Genomic DNA, 23,448 nt, shown 5'->3' with positions numbered 1-23,448 from the left:
TAGATAGGGCTCCAACATCGATCCATGCAGGATATCACTGATCATATCTTTCCAATTAGAATATCTCTTATTATCTGCACAAATGTCTCTTATTCAAATCGACTTCCGCTGCAAAAGTCCCCTGTCTTTTGTATCTTATTACCACCTTTAATGGTGGTAATAAGAAAAGTGTAAATTCAGCGATATTCTCAGCAGTCAAATTTAGCTTGTATTTACCTGATTGGGTGAGCAAGGAATCCCACTAAATTTTAACCTTTGTCTTCACTACATGGTAACTCAATCACAAAAAATTAACAATTTTAAATAATTATTCTTCTTCAATATTTATAAACTCTGGGCACATTGTTACCGAGTCGTACTCGCTTTTTTTTCAAAAGCACAGGCCTCGCCCAACTGTTAGCTTACATTTGTTACACAGTATGGTCCTCATCCTCTCCATCTGAATCCATGGCAAGATACCTCGAACATGGAGAGGAGCAACTATTCCAAGCACTGAGATCACACTAATTGGCACCACCGCTCACCCTAATCCATTGGAGAAGCCGATTGATCTCGCACTATGTCCTCATCTGAATCATCCTGCTGGCTGCGTTTCTTCCCCATATTAAAGCGGTGATGGCTCTCTGATGGCAGAAGGGAATGGACGGATTTCTCTTCAATCTCATCTTTAGTCATTGCCTCGTCGAACTTATGGGAGTACTCAGTGGCAAGAGAAGCAGAGGCTGGAGAGACATAAATGATTGACATTGTTCTTTGTTATTTTCCATTGCTCAGTGAAAGGTTCAGAACTTGAACTTGAAGTTAAGGGCTGAGCTAGAATCCTTGAATTAATTATCTGCTCAAGGGGCAGAATTGGGTTACAATTATTGAGTCAACACAACTTTGATATTGAATCACACATTGTTTAAGTTTCCTTATGCACAACCACAGATCCAAGGGAAACACAAGGAAGTTGGATTGAATAGTTTAAGCACATGGCTAAATCTTGAAATAAAGCAGTGCAAGACATGTGCCTATTTGCCCTCACATATCCTTTGGGTAAGCAAGGAGTGCTAATGTAGCAATAGATTTGATTGATTCGACTCATCTAACTGAAGAGACAAATTTCCCCGTTTAACATCATTTCTGGTTTTTGAACCACCTCTTCAATCAAGCTGTTTCCCTTTTGTGTGGCCAGAGGTTCTGCTTTTCTTCAAGAATGGAAATGGTGAGCTGTCTTGTTTACTGCTGCCGCTGCCTCAACTACAGAAATGTCACAGATCAACACAGATGCATAGTTTCAGGACACAAAAACAGGTTCTCAGTATTTGTGACTTACATAGGCTTCCTTCTCACGATGGCTCAGTGGTTAGCACTACTGCCTCACAGCGCCAGAGACCAGGTTTCAATTCCCACCTCAGATGATTGACTTGTGTGGAGTTTGCACATTCTCCCCGTGTCTGCGTGGGTTTTCGCCGGGTGACCGGTTTCCTCCCACAGTCCAAAGATGTGCAGATTAGGTGAATTGACCATGCTAAATTGCCCGTAGTGTTAGGTGAAAGGGTAACTGTAGCGGAATTGTTCTGGGTGGGTTGCTTTTCTGACGGTCGGTGTGGACTTGTTGTGCCAAAGGGCATGTTTCCACACTGTAAGTAATCTAATCTAATCAACCTAAACCCATCAACATAGTTTTCTTCGATTTCTTGTATTCCAAGCTCCTCCTTGAATTCATCTGCTATTTGCTTCAATTACTTCTGATGAGGTAAGTTCTACAGTAAAACTCCTTTCTGGCTATAGACTTTGTCGCCCTCTGCAAATTCCCCATTGGATTTAATAGTGACTACAATTCTATCCCCAGCTCCAGCGAATAGTGTCATTCACAAGCAGAAACATCTTTTCTGTGTCTACCCCATCAAACCCCTACATAACTGGACCATGTAACTCTTTTCCAGCGAGACAAGACTGCCCAATTATACTTGATTAATTCAAATTCAGTGTTGATATAATTCCAGTAACTATTCTTTATCTACCCTACTGCCTCTGCACTCATATTACAATATGAAAATCAAAACTGTTCGCAGTGCTCCAAGGGTGATCTGTCCATGGTCCTACACATATCTAATAATACTTCCATTCTGTCGCCCCAGAAATAGACCCATGATTCACTTTTCTATCTAACCTCACAAACCGGTGCCATTTACTGCTAGTGACTCATTCCTATCTCCAGATCCCTCTGCCCTATTTCAGGAATTATTTCCAAGGAAGAAGTGGTCTCTTTGCAGCATCTTTCCCCACCTATCCATTTCTAGCCTCTACCTTATTCCTCCCTCCCTAGCTTTCAGCCTGAAGCTCCCTCAACAAACATCCTGCAGCCACATTCTCCAAAACCCCCATCGCCCAATTCCCCACCATCAACATTCTGGGGGTTTGCTATTGACTAGAAATTGAAGTGGACTAGCCATATAACTACTGCAAGAAATTGACCTCCCGAATCTCTGAAGCCTGTCCATCAACTACAAGACACAACTCAAGGTGTGCAATAGACTATTCGCTGCTTGGCTAGGTTTGAGTGCAGCTCCAAGAACACTCAAAAGCTTGACAGCATCATGAAAAAGCAGACTGCTTGATTGGCTCCCACATTCAGTCCCTCGTCCACTGATGCCCAGAGCAGCATTATGTTCTGTCGACAAGATACATTACATTAATTCATAATACTTCAATGGCATCTTCCAAACCTATAACCAATGCCAACTGAAAGGAAAAGGGAAGCAGATTCATGGGAAAACCACCTCCTTCTGGCTCCCTTCCAAGCCACTACCATCTGGTGTTGAAAATCTTTCAGCAGTCCTGAAGTGTCTTTGAGCCAAAATTCTGGAACTCCCTCCAAACAGCACTACCAATAGGCCTACAAACCACAAGGACTGCAGTGATTCAAAAAGGGAGCTCACAACCACCTTCGCAAGGGCATTAGAATGAGACAATAAATGTTCGTACAGCCTGTGACACCCACATTCTATAAATAAATTAATTACTTAACGCCTCCTCCTTCCTTCCACAACATCCCCACCCATAGACAGCTGCGCTGCGTAAACAATAGGCCTTGAGCAGCATGTGATAACACACAAGGAGGCCCACGCTACATGCAGGAATCTCTTGAGGCCCTGAGCCATGCTCAGAAAGGGGTGGTCCTGAACAAACAATAATCCCCAGCGATTCACACACCGTAGTTAACAGTGAAACTGTCAGTTGTCAACCTTTTCAAAAAGGGATTGGTTGCAACATGGGATGAACGGCCAGAGGTAGTGGTTGATGCAAGTACAGTTACAACATTCAAAAGGCATTTGGAGAGAAACATGAATAGGAAAGGTAGAGGAATGTGGGTCAAATGCAGGCAAATTGCACTAGCACAGTTTGAGAAATTTGGTTAGCATGGACGACTTGGACCGAAGGGTTCGTTTCCATGTTGTATGACTATGATTCTATTCTTTCAGCCACAGTTGACATTTTGCAATTGTCCTAAACTATGGTGTAATTGAACACGTCAATAGAAGCTTTCCACAACAGGGCCACAGTCCTGTGTAGGTAAGGTGTTGAGCAGTAGCTGCAATTTAGAGGGTATTTAATAAACAAAATAATGAAGAAATATATAAGGAAATTACTGCAGATGGTGGAATCTGTACTGAAAACAGCAAATGCTGGAGCTGACAGGAGGTCATACAGCATCAGTGGCGACCAGGCAAGCTAACTGAGAGTCTCAATGATTCGATCAGAGCTCTGATGAAGAGTCATCTGGACTCAAAATGTTAGGTTGCTCGCTCCATCGATTTTTAAAAAGAAGTTCATGGGATTACAGTGTCATTGGCTCAGCAACATTCATTGGCCATCCCTAATTGCCCAATGGGCATCTAAGAGTCAAGCTCATTGCTGTGTTTCTGGAGTCACATGTAGGATAAACGAGGTAAGGATGGTAGCTTCTTACTTCAAGCATGTTAGTGATCCAGATGGGTTTTCTGTAACCCGACAAAGGATTCATGGTCATGAGATTCTTAATTCCAGATATTCACTGAATTCAAATTCCACCCTTTCCTGTGGCACGATTCAAACCTGGTTCTCCAGAATGCAACCTGGATCTTTGGATAAACAGTCTAGCTGTAATACCACTCAGCCATCGGCTCCCTCCTGTGATCTTCAGTATTTGTTGTTTTCAGTTCTCAAGAAATATGTTATGCATTAATTTTGAACTCTGTAAAAGCATCCAGAGTGAACACAAAAACCCCACCTCCAGTCATGATGTTTGAGTCTGGATGACTCAGTCAGACTGGCTAATGAAGCAGACTTCTGCATTTTAATATCTGGCAATTCCTCGGCAGGTCCAGCTGGCGTAGGGCTGCTCTCATTCCTTTTGCGATGAAACAAACAAAGAAATGAAAGTCAATACTCCCCACTAAGTCTCTAAATTCAATTGCACCGTAGCCATAGTAATTAATTTTAATTCAAAATTGTTTCAGTGAAAGACATTTCAACAAGCTCACCACCTCCTGTCTCAGTTGAATGGGAAATGGAATCAATTCTGCAGCACCTACTGTCCCAGTGGAAAAGGCCACTGTTTTAAGCCCTTGAACAGGCGATCAGCGAATCTGAGTTTTCAATCTTGTTCTTTGACAGATTGCAACAGGTTTTGCACAAGGGGACATGCAGACAGGGCAAACTTCAATTATATTCAACACAAGATAAGGCAGGTGGGACTGATCCAGGCATTCTGGCTCAAAGTTGGAGAGACTACCACAGCATGACAAGAGCACTTTGTTTTAGACTGCGTAACTGGTGGGTTAATTTGCCCAATTATCTTCCTAATCCGGAAGATACTGTTACCATCCTAAAGATGGGAAATTAGCAAGGTATTAATGGGAACAAAGATGTTATAACAGTCTCTCTGACAAGGGACAAATTATCTTCCATTTTTTTTTGTTCATCCTTCGATAGTTTGAAATTTTTAAACCTTCTGGTCTACCATCATCTTTGCAGTTTTGTGCAGCTTTGCTATTAATTTGATGTCACTCGTAATTCCGTCAACTATGCACCGCTGTTTATCATGCAATTCTTTTACAAGCCAACATATATTGTTGAGAAATATAAAATAACTCCCCACCCTAAAGCTAAATTGTATCATGTTGCATTGAATCTTATCAATGCTGAACAGGTAAGCTACTTAGTGTTCTTGTTTCGTAGACTAAGTGTAGAGTTATGGCAGCGCAGGCAATGGAATTTTCCTCCTGCAAGATGGTTGAGGTAGGGGTGACCACCGATGCTTCTGCCGACTTCATCGACAGGAATTGCGGCCAGCTCAAGCTCCTCACAGACCGCGTTAGGGAACTGGAGCTGGAGTTGGATGAACTGAGGATTATTCGAGAGGCTGAGAGGGTATAGATAGAAGCTGCAGGGACATAGTTACGCCAGAGAACAGAGGTAGCTGCGTAACAGTAAGAGGTGGGAAGGGGAGGAAGCAGGCAGTGCAGGGACCCCCTGTGGTCGTTCCCCTCAACAATAAGTATACCGCTTTGGATACTGTTGGGCGGGGACGGCCTAGCAGGGGTAAGCTGCAGTGACCGGGTCTCTGGCACGAGATCCAGCTCTGAGGCTCAGAAGGGAAAGGGGGAGATGAGGGGCGCGCTAGGTATAGGAACTCTATAGTTAGAGGGACAGACAGGCGGTTCTTTGGACATTGGCGAGACTCTCGAATGGTTTATTGCCTCCTGGGTGCCAGTGTCTGAGACGTCTCAGACCATGTCTTCAGAATCTTTAAGGGGGAGTGTAAGCAACCAGAAGTCGTGGTGCACATTGGCACCAACGACACAGGTAGGAAGAGGGATGGGCAGGCCATTCCGGAGCTCAGGGATTTCGGCTGGAATCTAAAACCTAGGACGAACAGAGTCTTCATCTCTGGGTTGTTGCCGGAAACACGTGACAATGAGGCAAGGAATAGGGAGAGAGTGCAGTTGAACACGTGGCTGAAAGGATGGTGTAGGAGAAAGGGTTTCAGGTATTTGGACAATTGGACTGCATTCTGGGGAAGGTGGGACCTGTACAAGCAGGACGGGTTGCACCTGAACCAGAAGGGCACCTGGGAGGTAGGTTTGCAAGCACTCTTCGGGGGGGAGGGAGGGTTAAACTAATTTGGCAGGGGGATGGGATCCGGACTTGTAGTCCACCAAGTAGGTTAGCTATTTTTCAGGATGTCCAAGAATGTAGGGAGGCTGTGGAGAAGGTAGCACTGACAGGGAAAAGTTGTGGACACAGAGATGGGCTCACGTGTGTATACTTCAATGCAAGGAGTATCAGAAACAAGGTGGATGAACTTAAGGCGTGAATCGTTACTTGGAACTACGATGTTGTGGCCATCACGGAAACGGGGATAGAAGAGTGACAGGAATGGTTGTTGGAGGTTCCTGGTTACAGATGTTACAGTGAGATTAGGGAGGGTGGTAAAAAAAAGAGAGGGGGTGGTGTTGATAATTAGAAATGGTATAACGGCAGCAGAAAGGCAGTTCAAGGGGGATCTGCCTTTGGAGGTAGTATGGGCTGAAGTCAGAAATAGAAAAAGAGCAGTCACCTTGTTGGGTGTTTACTATAGGGCTCCAAATAGCAGCAGAGATGTGGAGAAACAGATTGGGAAACAGATTTTGGAAAGGTGCAGAAGCCACAGGGTAGTAGTCATGGACGATTTCAACTTCCCAAATATTGATTGGAAGCTCTTTAGATCAAGTAGATTGGACGGGGCGGTGTTTTTGCAGTGTGTCCAGGAAGCTTTTCTAACTCAGTATGTAGAATGTCCGACCAGAGGAGAGGCCATATTGGACTTGTTAACGAACCGGGACAGGTGATGGGCTTGTTAGTGGGTGAGAATCTTGGTGAAGGTGACCACAATTCTGTGACTTTCACCTTGGTTACGGAGAGAGATAGGTGCGTGCAACTGGGCAGGTTTTACAATTGGGGGAAGTTTAGGCTGAATACGATGCTGCAAGACAAGATCTGAGGAGCATAAGTTGGGAGCATAGGGTGTCAGGGAAGGATGTCTTTGAAATGTGGAACTTTTTCAAGGAACAGATACGACGTGTCATTGATTAGTATTTACCTGTCAGGCAGGAAAGAGATGGTCGTGGGAGGGAACCTTGGTTGACGATAGAGGTTGAATGTCTTGTAAAGAGGAAGGAGGCGGCTTACATAAGATTGAGGAAACAAGGTTCAGACAGAGCGTTGGAGAGATACAGGATAGCCAGGAGGGAGCTGAAGAAAGGGATTAGGAGAGCTAAGAGAGGGCATGAAAAATATTTGGCTGGTAGGATCAAGGAAAACCCCAAGGCTTTTTATGCGTAAGTGAGAAACATGAGAATGACGAGAACGAGGGTACATCCAATCAAGGACAGTAGCAGGAGACTGTGTATTGAGTCGGAAGTGATAGGAGAGGTCTTAAATGAATTCTTTCCTTCAGTATTTACAAATGAGAGGGACCGTATTGTTGAAGAGGAGAGTATGAAACGGACTAGTAAGCTAGAGGAGATACTTGTTAAGAAGGAAGATATGTTGGGCATTATGTGGGAAGCAAGAGAGGAAATTGCAGAGCCGTTGGCAATGATCTTCTCATCTTCACTGTCAATGGGGGTGGTACCAGGGGACTGGAGAGTGGCGAATGTTGTGCCACTCATTAAAAAAAGGGAATAGGGATAACCCCGGGAATTACAGGCCAGTTAGTCTTACTTCAGTGGTAGGCAATGTAATGGAAAGGGTACTGAGGGATAGGATTTATGAGTATCTGGAAAGACCCTGCTTGATTAGGGACAGCCAGCATGGATTTGTGAAGGGTAGGTCTTGCCTTACAAGTCTTATTGATTTCTTTTAGGAGGTGTCCAAGCATGTGGATGAGGGGAGAGCAGTGGATGTAGTGTACATGAATTTTATTAAGTTCTCTGATTGGTTCCAGAGCATCTGTTCTGAGAAATTGCACAGAGCAGTCTACCTCAAATTGCTCCAGAAGGTAACATAAGCTGAGTGTACAATACTATTTTAACTAACAGAGAAACCTCTGAATACCAGGATTCTGTTAGATCCTCAAAATTACTCCAAGCATGGAATCCCTACGTTATGACAACAGGCCCTTCATCATTACAAATCCACACCAAACCTCCAAAGAATATCTCAAACAAACTATTCCTCAACATTTTCCCCATTTTAATGCATCGAACCTGTGCATCGCTAGACACTATGGCAATTTAACATGACGAATTCAGCTAACCTGCATTTCTTTGGATTGTGGCAAGACACCAGCGCCATGGTGACACAGGAGAATGTGCAATCTCAACACAGAATGTCGCCCGAGTCTGGAATTGAACCTGGGTCCCTAGTGCGGGGAGGCAGCAGAGCCAACCGCTGAGCCGCCCCTCTTTTTTTCCCTTAAAGACTGAGTGCATTCACCCTGCCTTTCCTGATCATAGATGACAGCAAAACCATCAATAACTGTGAAGCGAGCAACAAACCTCAGGTTTTTAAGCGGTGAAGTTTAATAGTATTAATCAGATTACGGCAGTGTAAAAGTCTTCCCTGCAAAGTTTAGCCCTGGTTCGCAGTTTATCATGAAGTCTGAATGTTGCTGCCTCTGTTGGTCCAACAGCACTGTCACTGACACAGGAGCTGTTCCCTCAGATCGGTTTGTGGCAGTCAGAGATTCTGCTACAACCTGTGCACATGCTAACACAGTCATCTCAATCAGAAAGAATTAGTACAGCACAGATTAGAAGACAACTTAGATCACATTGTGCTTTTGAAATCAGATGCCCCTATTCAACCCATCACAACTGTGCTGCCTTTTTAAAAATAGCTATTTGGCTAAACCCCTGCTCTCACAGTAATGCAAATAATTTCTTTATGCAAGTATTCAAATTGATTTTGGAAATTAACAGTGAATCAGCTGTCACCCCTTTCCAGATGATCTCAGCTCTTCTTTGAAACAGCAAAACCCAATGGGAACATTGAAGCATCCAATATTTAAAAAAATCACATGCTCGGTCACTGAAATATGATGGGCTTTTTTTTACATAATTCTGAGCAAACATTGAGGCAAAAAGGGGAACTCGAAGAGAAAGGTGAACCACCCGTGGGTAACAAAGTCAGGCATTATAATCATGGGAAAAAATGTTATAACTGTTTTTGTCACAAGGGACAAAGTTTTGACCAATTTAAAGGACTAAAGGCAGACAGAACCTAATGGCCTGGATCAAGCATTTTTAACACAACTGGCTGCAGAGATATTCAAGGCATCGATTGGAATATTCCAGAATAAGGGAAAACAGGGACCATCCAGTGGATTGATGCACCTGTTCAAGAAGGTAAGGGAGACATAAATCAGGAAAATATGGACTAGTTAGTTTATTATCTGTTTTAGTCACACAGCAGAGTCGAATATTAAATGAAGAAACAGCAGGACGTTGAGGAAAGCTTATCATTCAAAATGGTAGACTGGGTTTTGTGAAAGAGAAACTATATTTGACAAATTTGCGACAGTTCATTGAAGAAATAACAAGCAGGGCTGACAAAGGGTAATCCAATGATGTTCTATGTTTGGATTTTAAAAATGCAAATGATAAGGTGCTACATAAAAATTAATTGCACAATTTAGGAGATCACGGTCTCGGGGTAACGTATTTGCATTGAGTGAGGATTGGTTAACCACACTGGCTGTTGCTGAGACCTCACTTGGAGCACTGTATACAATGTTAGCTCCCATAATTAATAAAGGATACACCAGTATTGGAGACCATTCAAAAAAGATTCACTTAGATGCTTCGAGGATGAAAGGGTTGACCTATTCAGAATAGATAAGCAGGTTAGGTCATTAGTCAATAGCATCTCGACAAATAAGGGGTGATCTTATGGAAACAAGATTCTGAGGAGCTTGACAGGGTAGATGTTGACTAGATCTTCTAGCACCAGTGAGGTCTTAAACCAGCGCACATTACAGAAGGGAACATTCTTTTTTTTAACAAAAAAGTATAAAACTTTTTCTCTCAGTGAATGGCTAGAATTTTCTAGCCCAAAGAACTGTGAAAGCTAAACGTGGTATGGGGAATGAAACTGGTTGGAGTACTCTTCGGAGGGTCAGTGTGGCTTGTTGGGCCGAAGGGCCTGTTTGCACACAGTAGGGAATCTACGATTCTATCTCAAATTATTTGAAAGGAGGGCAGATAAATTTTTGAAATATTGAGTAGTTGAGTGCTATGCGGATCAAGCATAAAAGAGGTGTTGAGGCCTGGGTTGGCCCAGCCATGACCTGATAGAATGGAGGAACAATCTGAGGGGAGCAATGCCCTACTCCTGCTCCGACTCCTTGAGGCTCCATTTCATGCGTTTTTGTCTCCAAAGAAGAGCGTGATAAAATGTGCTAAAGATCTCAGATGTTGTGAAAAGGAGTGAAAATGGGATGTTTATGTACTGATTCAGATGGCATTGATTCATCAATCTCAGCGATGCAGTCATGAGTAGGAAGGCAATTCCCTCCATGAATAAAGGAAATCTACTGCACAGCTCACACAAAGGGAATTCTTACTTTCAGTAAACTCTCCCATCACATTACCCAAAATATCAGCAAAAGCAGGACACACTGCACATGTTCTAGACAACGGGACCCCTGGGGAGATTGAGGAATCTGTGAGACAGCTCTCCACAGCTCTCCAAAATCTAATGTTAGTCTGGAGGGTGTTGCACCGTCGAGAGCGCTGAGTCTGTGGTTGTATTTCCTAATGCCTTGTAAGAGGCCAAGTAGTGCATTCAGTTTCATTCCTTTGTTAAGACTTTGCAGTGATTAGGACAGTGAGTAGCTTGTTGGGACCCTGTCAGGTTGACAGTATTTTTTCCGCCATTGACAATGGTTAAATGGAGATCAGGAGATTCCTAATTCCAGTTATTTTTTTCTTGAATTCAGATTGCACCATCTGCCGAGCTGGGATTTGAACCATCTACATTTTAATATTCTGGATTAATGTTTAATACGTTAGGTTTGTTCACTCACTTTAAATATCACTAACCCTCGTTTTGTTTCTTTGTAAAACACTGTCCATCATCCTGTCTCCTCCATCTTTCCATCGCACAACAAGAGCGAGGATCACATGCAAGTTTCTCTGTCACTAAGATTGAGACAATCTGATCAGCTGCCTCTGCTGCTTCCCTCCCTCCCACTCGCCCACTGAGCAAAACTGCCTCACGTGGTCTTCCTGGTTTTTGTCGCAAACTTACACCTTTCTCCAGTCTCTTGTAAAGACTTATTAGAGTACACCTTGATCCTTTACCCTAGTCTCACTAAACTACAGCCACTCCAACTCTGTTTCCACCTCATCCTCATCACTCCACCTCACCAATTCACAAAAATTTCTCCTTGTTCCGTCTATCTTTTCTGGTTATGTCCTTCTCTCCCATTCTGTGAAAAACTAAAATTCAACCACACCTTCGTGCAAAGTTCTGCTCCATCTCCACTCTCCCTTTCCTTTCTGAATTCCTTGTATTTGGTGTCCCTCAAGGATCTATCCTTGGTCGGTCCTGTATCTCACCTACATACTGCCAAGAGGTAACATCATCCAAAAGCGCTGCGTTAGGTTTCACATGTACACTGGCAATGCCCAGCTCTCCCTTCCCATCATCCCTCTCCATTACTCCACTATTACTCAGTTATCAAACTGCTTACCACACTTCCACTACTCGATTAGCGGCAATTTCCTCCAATGAAACATTGTGATGGGTAAACCCATTGCCTTACAAATGCCTTTCCCTTACTGCTGAGCCCCTCCCTCTCACTGGGAACTGTCTGAGGCAAAACAACACTCTTCACAATATTGCTGACATCTCTGACCCCAAGGTGACCTTCTGATCAGACATATACACAATCACAAACACCAGGAATTCCAATCTGTAAAATGTTACTTGTCACCCCCCTACCCCAGCTCCATTGCTACTGAAACCCATTACCCGTGTCTGTGTTGCCTTAAACTTGGCAAATTTGGAACGGAACCTTTGATCCCGTGACTGACCAAAATCAAGAGTCGCCTCCCAGTATTTACCCTCAGACACAATCTCATAGTATTTAGCCTGTCAAACTCCTTAGGAATCCCATATGTTTCAATAAGATTACCCCTCATTCTGCAATATCCAGTGAGTAGAGTCCAAACCTGTTCAGCCTTTGCTTATAAGATAATTCCTACAAACCAGGGATCATCCCAGTGAATCTTACCTGAAATGCCTCCAATAAAGTGACACATTTCCTTATCTAAAGGGACCAAAACTGCTCACATTACTCCAGATGTAGTAGCAACACAAGCACTTTATAAAATTACTCTCAGGTGTATACAACGAACTCTCATACTGAAAACCTTCAAAACCAAATTTTCCATTTCCCTTCCTGATGCCCTGTTGTAACTGTGTGCGAGCTTTCTGTGTTTCCTGCACAATTACCTCCTGGTCCCTTTGTGGTGCAGCTGTCTACAGTTTCCACCATTTAAATAGCACTCTTCTTTTATTATCTCATCCAAAACGACCAACTTCCCATTTTCCAAATTATACTCCATCTGGCAAGTTGTTGCCCCAATCTCCTGTGCATCTCTCTCTCTTCATAATCCTCTGAGAACTTTACTGTTATGCCTTTTCTAGGAGATTCCCCTCCCCCAACCGTACCCCTCCCCGCCATTCTTCTAAACATTTACTGGGAGCACTGGGAGTGCGATGCGTGCAAAGTTGCTCTGTTTTTAGTGATACTCTATGGGATAACTGGGAGGAGCTTGCTGCCCATTGGTCAGAATGGAGATGACTTGCCCATCAAGCCGCATGAGTCTTTTAACCCCCATGTCTTAATAATGAGGCACAGTGCCAGCACAGAAGGAAAGAAAAGGAAGCAAGTCCTGTTATCCACATCTCACTAACACTTAGAACATTCTGTCTCATGTGTCAATTATCTGCCCTGTTCAGTCACATGAAGTCCCAAGGTGGAAACCCATTGAAACCTACATAGATTTCCCCCTGAACTAACTGCTGACCTCCACAAGGGGTAATGTGTACAGTCATCCTGAGCCAGGAGGAGGGGATGGTGCGAGTTTCTGACCTGAACTGACAGTGACGGATATTATAAACTTGCATAACAGGATATCCCAGGTGGGCATTCAGATGGTAATCTCAGTAATCGTAATGCTAATCTCCGACAGAAGTACACAATTCATCAGGACCTGGATATTCGCATTGTGTGTGACTATTGTGTTCCAGCTCATTCCCGTTTGCTTCATAAAAACGTTCTCCTTTGAATCACTCCATTCTCTCAATAGATCTCCCACAAATCGTCAATATATGTCCTGTACTCCTTTTATGATGAGCGTCAGGCTTAACATCCTAATGTATATCTTTTGTAAACCCTCTGTCACAGCTCCCCGCAATTTCCTCTGCTACAAGGAGAACAATCTCAGTTTCCCCAAACACCTGATTCCCCAATGTCTGTTTGCTGTCTATAAGGCACACATCAGGATCGTGTTGGGACATTCTCCACTTGCCTGCATCAGTGCAACCCCCAACAATATTAAGAAAAGTGGAAAATGAACATCCTCCAGGGCAAAGCACTGTACTGAGTGGTGTGCCATCCACCTCCTTCAGAATTCCCTCTCTCCACCCCCGAGGTACAGTGGCATCATTGTGTAAAAGGTGAAGTCAGCATTGTCCTACCAGACCATAAGACTGCTCTCCAATTAGGGAGAGATTGCAGGTGGTGGTTTAACCTAAAGGTTACCACAGCCCAGGCAAGGGGAGAGATTAGGAAGGAGAGTCTGTTGAGTATGGATGGATATTCCTGATGTGTCTTAACAACTCTATGTCACATGAATAACTCCCGTCGTCCCCCCGTCCCATCACTGTCATCCCTTCCCTTCCAATCACTGTCCCAACTTCACTCCCAGCTCTGTTGCAACCACACACCCGTCCCATCTCAGTCGCGTCTCCCTGCGTCCCGGTTCTGTGGCCTGCCTCCTCCCATCTCATGCGCCCGTGTCCCTTCCCAGCTTTGTCGCCCACGTCCCATCCCATCCCGGATCTGTCACCCGCCCCTCTTCCCATCCTGGCTCTGTCGCCCACCCCACATCCCATCCTGGCTCTTTCGACTGCGTCCCGTCCTGGCTCGGTCACCCGCGTCCCGTCCCATCTCTGTCACCTGCATCCCATCCCATCTCTGTTGCCAGCCCCGCCTCCCATCCGATCTCTATCGCCTGCCCCGCATCCTATCCCGCCTCTGTCGCCCATCCCGTCTGTTGCCCAACCCGCATCCCGTCTATGTCGCTAGCCCCATGTCCCGATTCTGTCGCCCACTCTGTGTCCCGTCCAATCTCTGTTGCCCGCCCCACCTCCCGTCCCATCTCTGTTGCCTGCCACGTGTCCCAGCCCATCTTTGTCGCCCGCCCCGTATCCCATCCCGTCTCTGTTGCCCATCCCGTCGCTGTCACCCATTCCATCTCTATCGCCAATCAGTCCCGTCCCGGCTCTGTCCCCCTTCGCTCCCATCTCGGTCGCACATCCCGCCCGTCGCATCTCGGGTACCCATTCTGTTCCATCTCATCATCTCTGTCTCACCTCCGCCATCTGTGTCGCCCCTTGCCCCCATCTGTGTCGCTCCTTGCCACCGTCTGTGTCGCCCCATCTGTGTCGACCCTTGCACCCCGTCTGTGTCGCCTCTTCCCCCGTCTGTGTCGTCCCTTCCCCTGTCTGTGTCACCCCTTTCACCAGTCTGTGTCGCCCAAACACCTCCGTCCGTGTCGTCCCTTCCCCGTCTGTGTTGCCCCTTCATCCTGTCTGTGTCGCCCCTTTCCCCAGTCTGTGTCGTTCCTTCCCCCTGTCTGTATCACTTCTTCTCCTCCGCCTGTGTCGCCCCTTCCCCGCCTGTGTTGTCCCTGCGCCCCGTCTGTGTCGCCCCTTCCCCGCCTGTGTCCCTCTTCCCCCGTATGTGTCCCCCCTACCGCCGTTTGTGTTACCTCTTCACCCCGTCTCGGTCACCCCCTTCGCCCCGTCTGTGTCACGCCTTCGCCCCCGTCTGTGTCATCCCATCCCGCGTCTGTGTCGCCCCATCCTCCGCTTGCGACGCCACTTCCCTGTCTGTGTTGTCAATAACCCCGGCCTGTGTTAATGCTTCGCCCCCGTCTGTGTCGTCCCATTCAGCGTCTGTGTCACCCTTTCCCCGTCTGTGTTACCCCATTCCCCACTTGCGTCGCCACTTCCCTATCTGTGTCGTCAATTCCCACGCCTGTGTCAACCCTTCGCCCCCGTCTGTGTTGCCACCTCCCCCGTCTGTGTCGCACTTTCCCCGTCTGTGTCGCCTCTTCGCCCTGTCTGCGTCGCCCCTAAACCCACGTCTGGACCCCCCCCTAAACCCCCGTCTGTGTCGCCCCATCCCCGTCTGTGTTGACCCTTCCCACGCGTCTGTGTCACCCCTCCCCATCTCTGTTTCGCCCCTCCCCTCCCACTCCCCAATCTCTGTTGCCCCCTCCCCTCCCACCCCATTTCTGTCACCGCTTCCCTCCCACACCCCCATCTATGTCACCGCTTCGCCCCATCTGTGTCGCCCATTCCCCCTCTGTAATGCCTCATCCCCCGACTGTGTTGCCCCATCCCCATCTGTGTCGCCCCATCCCCCGCCTCTGTCGCCACTTCCCCGTCTGTGTCGCGACTTCCCCCCGCCTGTATCAGCCCTTCACCCCCGTCTGTGTTGATACTTCCCCGTCTGTGTCGCCTCTTCCTCCGTCTGTGCTGCCCCTTCCCCTGTCTGTGTCACCCCTTCCCCTGTCTGTTTCGTTCCTTCCCCCGCCTGTGCCGCACCATCCCGGTTTCTGTTGCCCCTTCACCCCCGTCTGTGTCACCTCTTCCCCGTCTCTGTCGCACCTTGCCCCCGTCTCTGTTGCCACTTGCCCCACCTGTGTAGCCCCCTCACCCTTGCCTGTGTTGTCCCTTCCCTCCCACCCCGCATCTCCGTCGCCCCTTCCTTCTCACTCCCCATCTATGTCAGCCATTCGCCCCATCTGTGCCGCGCCTTCCCCATCTGTGTCAATTCTTCACCCCCGCCCTTTGTGTCACATCTTCGTCCCCATCTGTGTCAGGCCTTCGCCCCCGTCTGTGTCGCCACTTCCCTGTCAGTGTTGTCGCTTCCCCCGTCTGAGTCGCCCCATCCCCCGTCTGTGTCACCCCTTTTCCCATCTGTGTCGCCCCATCCCCCATCTGTGTCGCCCCTTCCTCCCGCTTGTGTCAACTCTTCGGCCCCATCTGTGTCGCCACTTCCCCGTTGGTGTCGCCCCTTCCCCCCATCTGTGTTGCTCCTACCCCCCGTCTGTGTCGCCTCTTTCCACATCTGTGTCAGCCCCTTACCCCTGTCTGTGTTGACCCAGCCCCATCTGTGTCACCCCATTCCCCCGTCTGTGTCGCCCTTTCCCTCACGGCTCCCCATCTCTGTCGTGCCCCTCCCCTCCCAATCCCCAATCTCTGTTGCCAACCTCCAATTCCACCCCCCATCTCTGTCACCCCTTCCCTCCCACACCACCATCTATGTCACCCCTTCCACCCATCTATGTCGCCAAATCCCCCCGTTTGTGGCACACGTTTGTCCCCATCTGTGTCACCCCTTCGTCCCCATCTGTGTCATCGCTTCCCCACGACTGAGTCGCAACATCCCCCATCTGTGTCGTCCCTTCCCCAGTCTTTATCACCACATCCCCCGCATGTGTCGCCTCTTCCCCGTCTGTGTCGCCAATAAACCCCGCCAGTGTCACCCCTTAAGCCCGTCTGTGTCACGATCCCCATCTGTGTCGCCCCTATCCCCGTCTATCTCGCCTCTTCCCCATCTGTGTCACCCCCTTAACCCCCGTCTGTGTTGCCCCATCCCCCCATCTGTTTCGCCCCATTACCCCGTCTGTGTCGCCCCTTCCCTCGCGTCTGTGTCGCCCCCTTCGCTCACGCCTCCCCATCTCTGTCATGCCCCTCCCCTCCCACTCCCCCATCTCTGTTGCCCCTTCCCCTCCCACCCCCCATTTCTGTGACCCCCTTCCCTCCCACACCCCCATCTATGTCACCCCTTCTCCCCGTCTGTGTCGCCCCTTTACCCCGTCAGTGTCGGCCAATCCCTGTCTGTGTCGCCACATTGCCCACCTATGTCGCCACTTCCCCCCATCTGTGTCGCCACTTCCCCGCCTGTGTCACCCCTTCGCCCCCACCTGTGTCACTTCTTCGCCCCCGCCTGTGTCACCCCTTCGCCACCGTCTGTGTCTCCCCTCCCCCGTCTGTGTCGCCCCTTCCCCCATCTGTGTCGCCCCTTACCCCCGTCTGCGTTGCCCCTTACCCGTCTGTGTCACCCCTTCCCCTGTCTCTTTCGCCCCTTTCCCCCATCTGTGTCACCCCTTCCCTCCAGTCTGAGTCGCCCCTTCCCACTCGTCTGTGTCACCCCTTCCCACCAGACCGTGTCGCCCATTCGCCCGTCTGTGTCTCCCCTTGCCCCCTTCTGTGTTGCCACTTACCCCGTCTGTGTCGCCCCATTACCTGTCTGTGACGCCCCTACCCTGTCTGTTTCGCCCCTTTACCCCGTCTGTGTTGCCCCTTCCTTCCCACCTCGCCATCTCCGTCGTGCAGCTCCCCTCACAACCCCTAAATCTCTATCGTCCCCTCCCGTCCCATCCCCCATCTCAGTTGCCCCTTCCCTCTCCCACCCCATCGATGTTAGCCCTTCGCCCCGTCTGTGTCGCCCCATTGCCCGTCTGTGTCGCTCCCTCCCCACGTCTGAGTTGCCCCTTACCCCGCGTCTGTGTCGCCCCTTACCCCCCCGTCTGTGTCGGTCCTTCCACACCATCTGTGTCGTCGCTTCACCCCGTCTGTGTCGCCCCTTCACCCTGGTCTGTATCGCCCGTTCCCCTGTCTGTGCCACCCCTTTCCCATCTGTGTCGTCCCTTCCACCCGCTTTGTGTCGCCCCTTCGCCCCATCTGTGTTGCATCTTCCACCTATCTGTGTCACTCTTTCCCCGTCTGTGTCACCCTTGCCCCCGTCTATATCGCCAAATGCCCCCGCCTGTGTCGCCCATTCCCCCCGTCTGTGTCGCCACTTCCACCCCCCGTCTGTGTCGCCCCTTTCCCGTCTGTGTCGCCCCTTCCCCGTCTGTGTCGCCCCTTAACCCCCGTCTGTGTCGCCCCTTCCCCCACGTCTGTGTCGCCCCTTACCACCCGCCACCCCATCTCTGTCACCCCCTTCCCTCCCACCCCCCATCTTTTTCACCCCCTCCCCTCCCACCCACAATCTCTGTCGCCCCCCTCCTCTTCCATCCCTATCTCTGATGCCCTTCCCTCCCACCCCCATCTATGTCGCCCCTTCCCCGCCTGTGTCGCCCCTCCCCTCCCGCCTTCCCATCTCTGTCACGCCCCTCCCCTGCCACCCCCCCATTTCTGTCACCACCCTCCCCTCCCACCCCCCCCCCCCATCTCTGTCACCCCTTCGCTCCCCATTTCGGTATTCCCTTCCCTCACATCTGTGTCTCTTCCCCGTCTCATCTCGGTCTCCACATCGCCACCATTTCTGTCGCCCAAGAATGGAGACAACTTACCCATCAAGCTACATGAACCTGTCACACCCCATGTCCTATTGATGAAGCACAGCGGCACCACGGAAGGAAAGAAAAGGAAGCAAATTCTGCTCTCCACATCTCACTAAATCTTGGAACATTGTGTCCCATGTGTCAAAGATCTGCTCTGTTCAGTCACATGAAGTCCCATGGTGGAAACTCATGGAAACCCACATAGATTTCCCCCTGAATTGACTGCTGCTCTCCACAAGGGGTAATGTGTATTGTCATTCTAGAACAGCGGAGGGGATGGTGTGAGTTTCTAACCTGAACTGATAGTGACGGATTTTATCAACTTGTATTAAAGGATATTACAGGTAGGCATTCAGATGTCCTATAATCCGTTTATAATTTATGATCGCTGAGTATTGTTACGTTTATCATCTTGATGTATGTGCTTTGTAAACCACTCTCACAGCTCCACTCAATTTTCTGTTGCAAGAGGAACAATCTCAGTTTCCCCAAACCCCTGATTCTCCATTGCCTGTTTGCTGTCTATAAGATATACATCAGGATTATGTTGGAACATTCTCCACTTGCCTGCATCAGTGCAGCCCCCAACAATATTAAAGAAAGTGAACATCCTCCAGGACAAAGCACTGTGCCTGAGTGGTGTCCCATTCACCACCTTCAGCATTCCCTCTCTCCAGCTCAGAGACACATTGGCATCACTGTGTAAAAGGTAAATTCAGCATTGTCCTACCAGACCATAGGGCTGCTGTCTCATTCGGGAAAGATGCCTGGTGGTGGTTTAACCTGTAGGTTAGCACAGCCCATGCAAGGGGAAGAGGCTGACAAGGAGAGTCCATTGATTATAGATGGATATTCTTGATTTGTATCATCAACACCCATGTCACTGCAACTAAAATCCCACATTCCTTGAAGCATCTCCTTTGCCCCCTCTCAGCGACCCTACCATCTTTTCCAATGTGTGGGCGATCTCTGGTTTGCACAGACTCAGCTGTTCTGTGTTCCTGTGGGTGAGGTCATCATCGAGCAACAGTTGCACTAAACCTCACTGTCAGTAAGGGTAGGAGACACAGAAATCGCGAAAACACTTAAGACGTATTTGGGTGTACAAATGTGATGCCACCACAGATAAATTTTGGACCAAGTACTGGAACTAGATTAGGTGTTAGTTTTCTTTCTGTCACAGACCCGATGGATCACAGAATCTTTTTTGTGTTGTAGACCGCTGAGATACATAATATAGGAATTTGACAAGCCACATCTGAAATCAGGCCAGAGAAGAAGATGTTAGCTTAGGTGACACGTAATTGGTTGATGACGTTCGGAGGAATGCGGGACGGAGAGATTCAGGGGTTAATTCTGGAACTCGGTGCAGGGGAATCTGATTGTGCCATCATCACGTGCGAAATAAAAATGGAGTATGCTCAAGGCTGGAATTAAAGAAAGGCACATATAGCAGACCTTGGAGACACTCAAAATTAGAGATAGGGAGGATAATGCAGCTGGAAGAGTTCGAGAGGATTGAGAGGTTGGAGTATGTTACACAGACAGAGATGTATGTGGTGGCAGAGATAGCGTGGGTTTTGAGGCTTGAAAGGAATTAGAGATAAGGAGGAGCTGAAAGGCTGGATGAGGGGACAGTGAAAGAGTTGTGAGGGCAGAGGAATTAAACAGATAGCGAGGGTTAGTCAGAAAGATACACAAAACAGAAAACGCTGTGGTCCACTAATCCATGTCGACCATCATTCCAAACTGAACTAATCTCACCAACATCAACTTCGTCCACACACACTCAAACAAGGTAGCTGCCCAATTATGTTTCTCATCGAATTCGATGCCGCTATTCTACATCCACCCCTGACTAATTCACCCAACGTACACATCCCGGAACACTGTAACATTCACATGGCCAATTCACGTAACCTGCACGTGTTTGGACTGTGGGAGGAAACTGGAGCACCTGGTAGAAACTCACGCAGACACTGGGAGAACAAACAAACCCCACAGAGCCATTATCCCCAGGCTGGAATCAAACCCAGGTCCCTCGTGCAGCGAGGTAGCAGTGTTAACCACTGATCTTCCGTGCCACACTGAAGTTATAACTGCATTCACAGCTATCACTTCCTCTGGAAGTTAAATCCACGCATGAACCACTCTGTGCAAAAGTTAATAAAAAATTGGAGGTGCGGTGGACAGCGAAGAAGGTTACCTCAGATTGCAAAAGCATCTTGATCAGATGCACTGAGCAGTGGCAGATGGAGTTTAATTTAGATAAATGTGACGTGCTGCATTTTGGAAAAGCAAATCTTAGCAGGACTGATACGCTTAATGGTAAACTCCCATGTAGTGTTGCTGAAAATAAGATCTTGGAGTGCAGGTTCATATTTCTTTGAAAGTAGAGTTACAGGTATATAGGACATTGAAGAAAGTGTTTGGTATACTTTCCTTTATTGGACAGAGTATTGAGTATAGTTGCTGAAAATGTGTTGCTGGAAAACCGCAGCAGGTCAGGCAGCATCCAAGGAACAGGATAATCGACGTTTCGGGCATAAGCCCTTCTTCAGGAATGGGAGTATAGTAGTTGGGAGGTCATGTTGCATTTGTACAGGACATCGGTTAGGCCACTTTTGGAATATTGGGTGCAATTCTGTTTACATCTTATCGAAGGATGTTGTGAAACTTGAAAGTGTTCTGAAAGGATTTGCAAGGATGTTGCCATTCTTGGAGGGTTTGAGCTGTAGGAAAAGACCAACTAGGCTGGGACTTTGTTACCCTGGAGCATCAGAGACTGAGGGGTGACCTCCATAGAGGTTTATAAAATCATGACGGGCATGGATAGGATAAACAGACAATGTCTTTTCCCTCGGGTGGGGGAGTCCAGAAATAGAGTGCCTAGGTTTAGGTTGAGATGGGAAAGATATAAAAGGCAACTGAGGAGTAACGTTTTCAGGCAGAGGTTGGCCCTTGGGCGGAATAAGCTGCCAGAGGAAATGGTGGAGGTTGAATTACTGCATTTTAAAGGCATTTGGATACATATATGAATGGGAAGGTCTGAGAGGGATCTCACCCAGGTGCTGGCTAAAGGGACTAGACTAGTTTCGGATATCTGGTCAACATGGACAAATTTGACCGAAGGGTCTGTTTCCTGCTGTTCATCACTGTGACTCACAGCTCAGTGGATTTCAATCAGTTCAAAGATAAATCTTAATCTTTTTTTAAAGCTACGCATTCTTTAGGGCGAGGGTTTATTTCTTTAATTATATGTCTTATGATATTTTGCTTAAATTTTTAAAATATATAAAATATTGTTACTAATTTATTCTAGAGTAATGTTTTGTAAAGCAGTAAGACTGTGCCTTTTTTTAGGTCTGTGGAATGTTAAGGTGCAGAGATGCCTATTCGTACAGTAATGTGCTTTTCCTGTTGGATGTATTAGATCAGGGAGATTTTCAGTGCTCCTGCTGATTGTCTGCAGGATGCAAATCCTGTAGGATTTCATGGAATGGATGGAGTGATGGTAAAAGGTAATGAAGTGTTTACAAGAACTGAGGGGTGTGATAGGTGGCAGTTTCAGAAAGGTGGGAATACTGCCGATCCAGTCAGGTAGATGGCTTACTTTTGGAAATAAGCAGCGGAGGGCAAGTAGTGCAGGAGTCTCCTGTGGTTATTTACATCTCAAACAAGTATACTATTTCAGAAAGCATCAGGGGTCACAGACTCTCTGAGCAATGTAACACGGACAGCCAAGTTACTGGTTCTGAAACTGGCTCCAATGTAACGGGTGATGTATCAGGTTCCAGGTGCTAGATGGGGGATCGGGGACTCTCTAGTCGGGCACAGCCTGCTGTTTCTGCAGCTGACAGTGAGCTATCAGAATGGGGTGGTACCTCCCTGGTGCCAAGGTCAAGGATTTCTAACAGAGGCAGCAGAATATTCTGAAAGGGGAGAATGGTCAGTAACAGATCATTGTACGTTGGTACCAATGACATAGGAAGAAAAAAGGATGAAGTCCATATGGCACAATATAGCAAATTAGCCTGGAAGGTAATAAGCAGGTCCTTGTGGTAATAATATCTGGATTACTCTCGGCGCCACATGCGAGTAAGAGTAGGAATAGCAGGGTAGTGCAGATGAATGTGTGGCTAAGGATCTGGTACAGGGGAGAAGGATTCACATTTTTCGATCATTGGAATCTCTGCTGGGGTAGAATTGACCTGCTTAAGAAGGATGGATTGTAGCTGAGTTGGAAGGTGTCTCATGTCCAGGTGGGAGATTTGCTTGTGCTACTTGGGAGGCATTAAACCAGTGAGGAAGTGGGGGTAAACCCAAAGAGATAATGAGAAAAGAGTTATGTCTGAGGCTGGTACAGTTGAGAAGTTAGACAGTCAAGACAGGCAGGGGCAAGGCACAGAATGAGGTAGTACTGACGACTTCCAATAGACAATAGGTGCAGTAATAGGCCATTCTGCCCTTTGAGATAGCACCATCATTTGATATGATCAAGGCTGATCGTCCTCAATCAGGATTCTGTTCCTGCCTTATCCCCATAACCCTTGATTCCACTATCATTAAGAGCTCTTTCCAACTCTTTCTTGAAAGTATCCAGAGACTTGGGGCAGAGGATTCCATGCACCCTCCACATTCTGGGTGAAGAAGTTTCTTCTCAACTCTGTTCTAAATGGCCTCTCCCTTATTTTTAAACTGTGTCCTATGCTACTGGACTTACCCATCAGCGGAAACGCGCTTCCTGCCTCTAGAGTGTCCAGCCCTTTAATAATCTTATATCTCTCAATCAGATCCCTTCCCATCTTTCGAAACCAACCGTATACAAGCCCAGGCACTC

The sequence above is a fragment of the Chiloscyllium punctatum genome, chromosome 33, assembly GCF_047496795.1.
Source record: "Chiloscyllium punctatum isolate Juve2018m chromosome 33, sChiPun1.3, whole genome shotgun sequence".
NCBI classification, from domain to species: Eukaryota; Metazoa; Chordata; class Chondrichthyes; order Orectolobiformes; family Hemiscylliidae; genus Chiloscyllium; species Chiloscyllium punctatum.
This window is presented reverse-complemented; position numbering follows the sequence as displayed.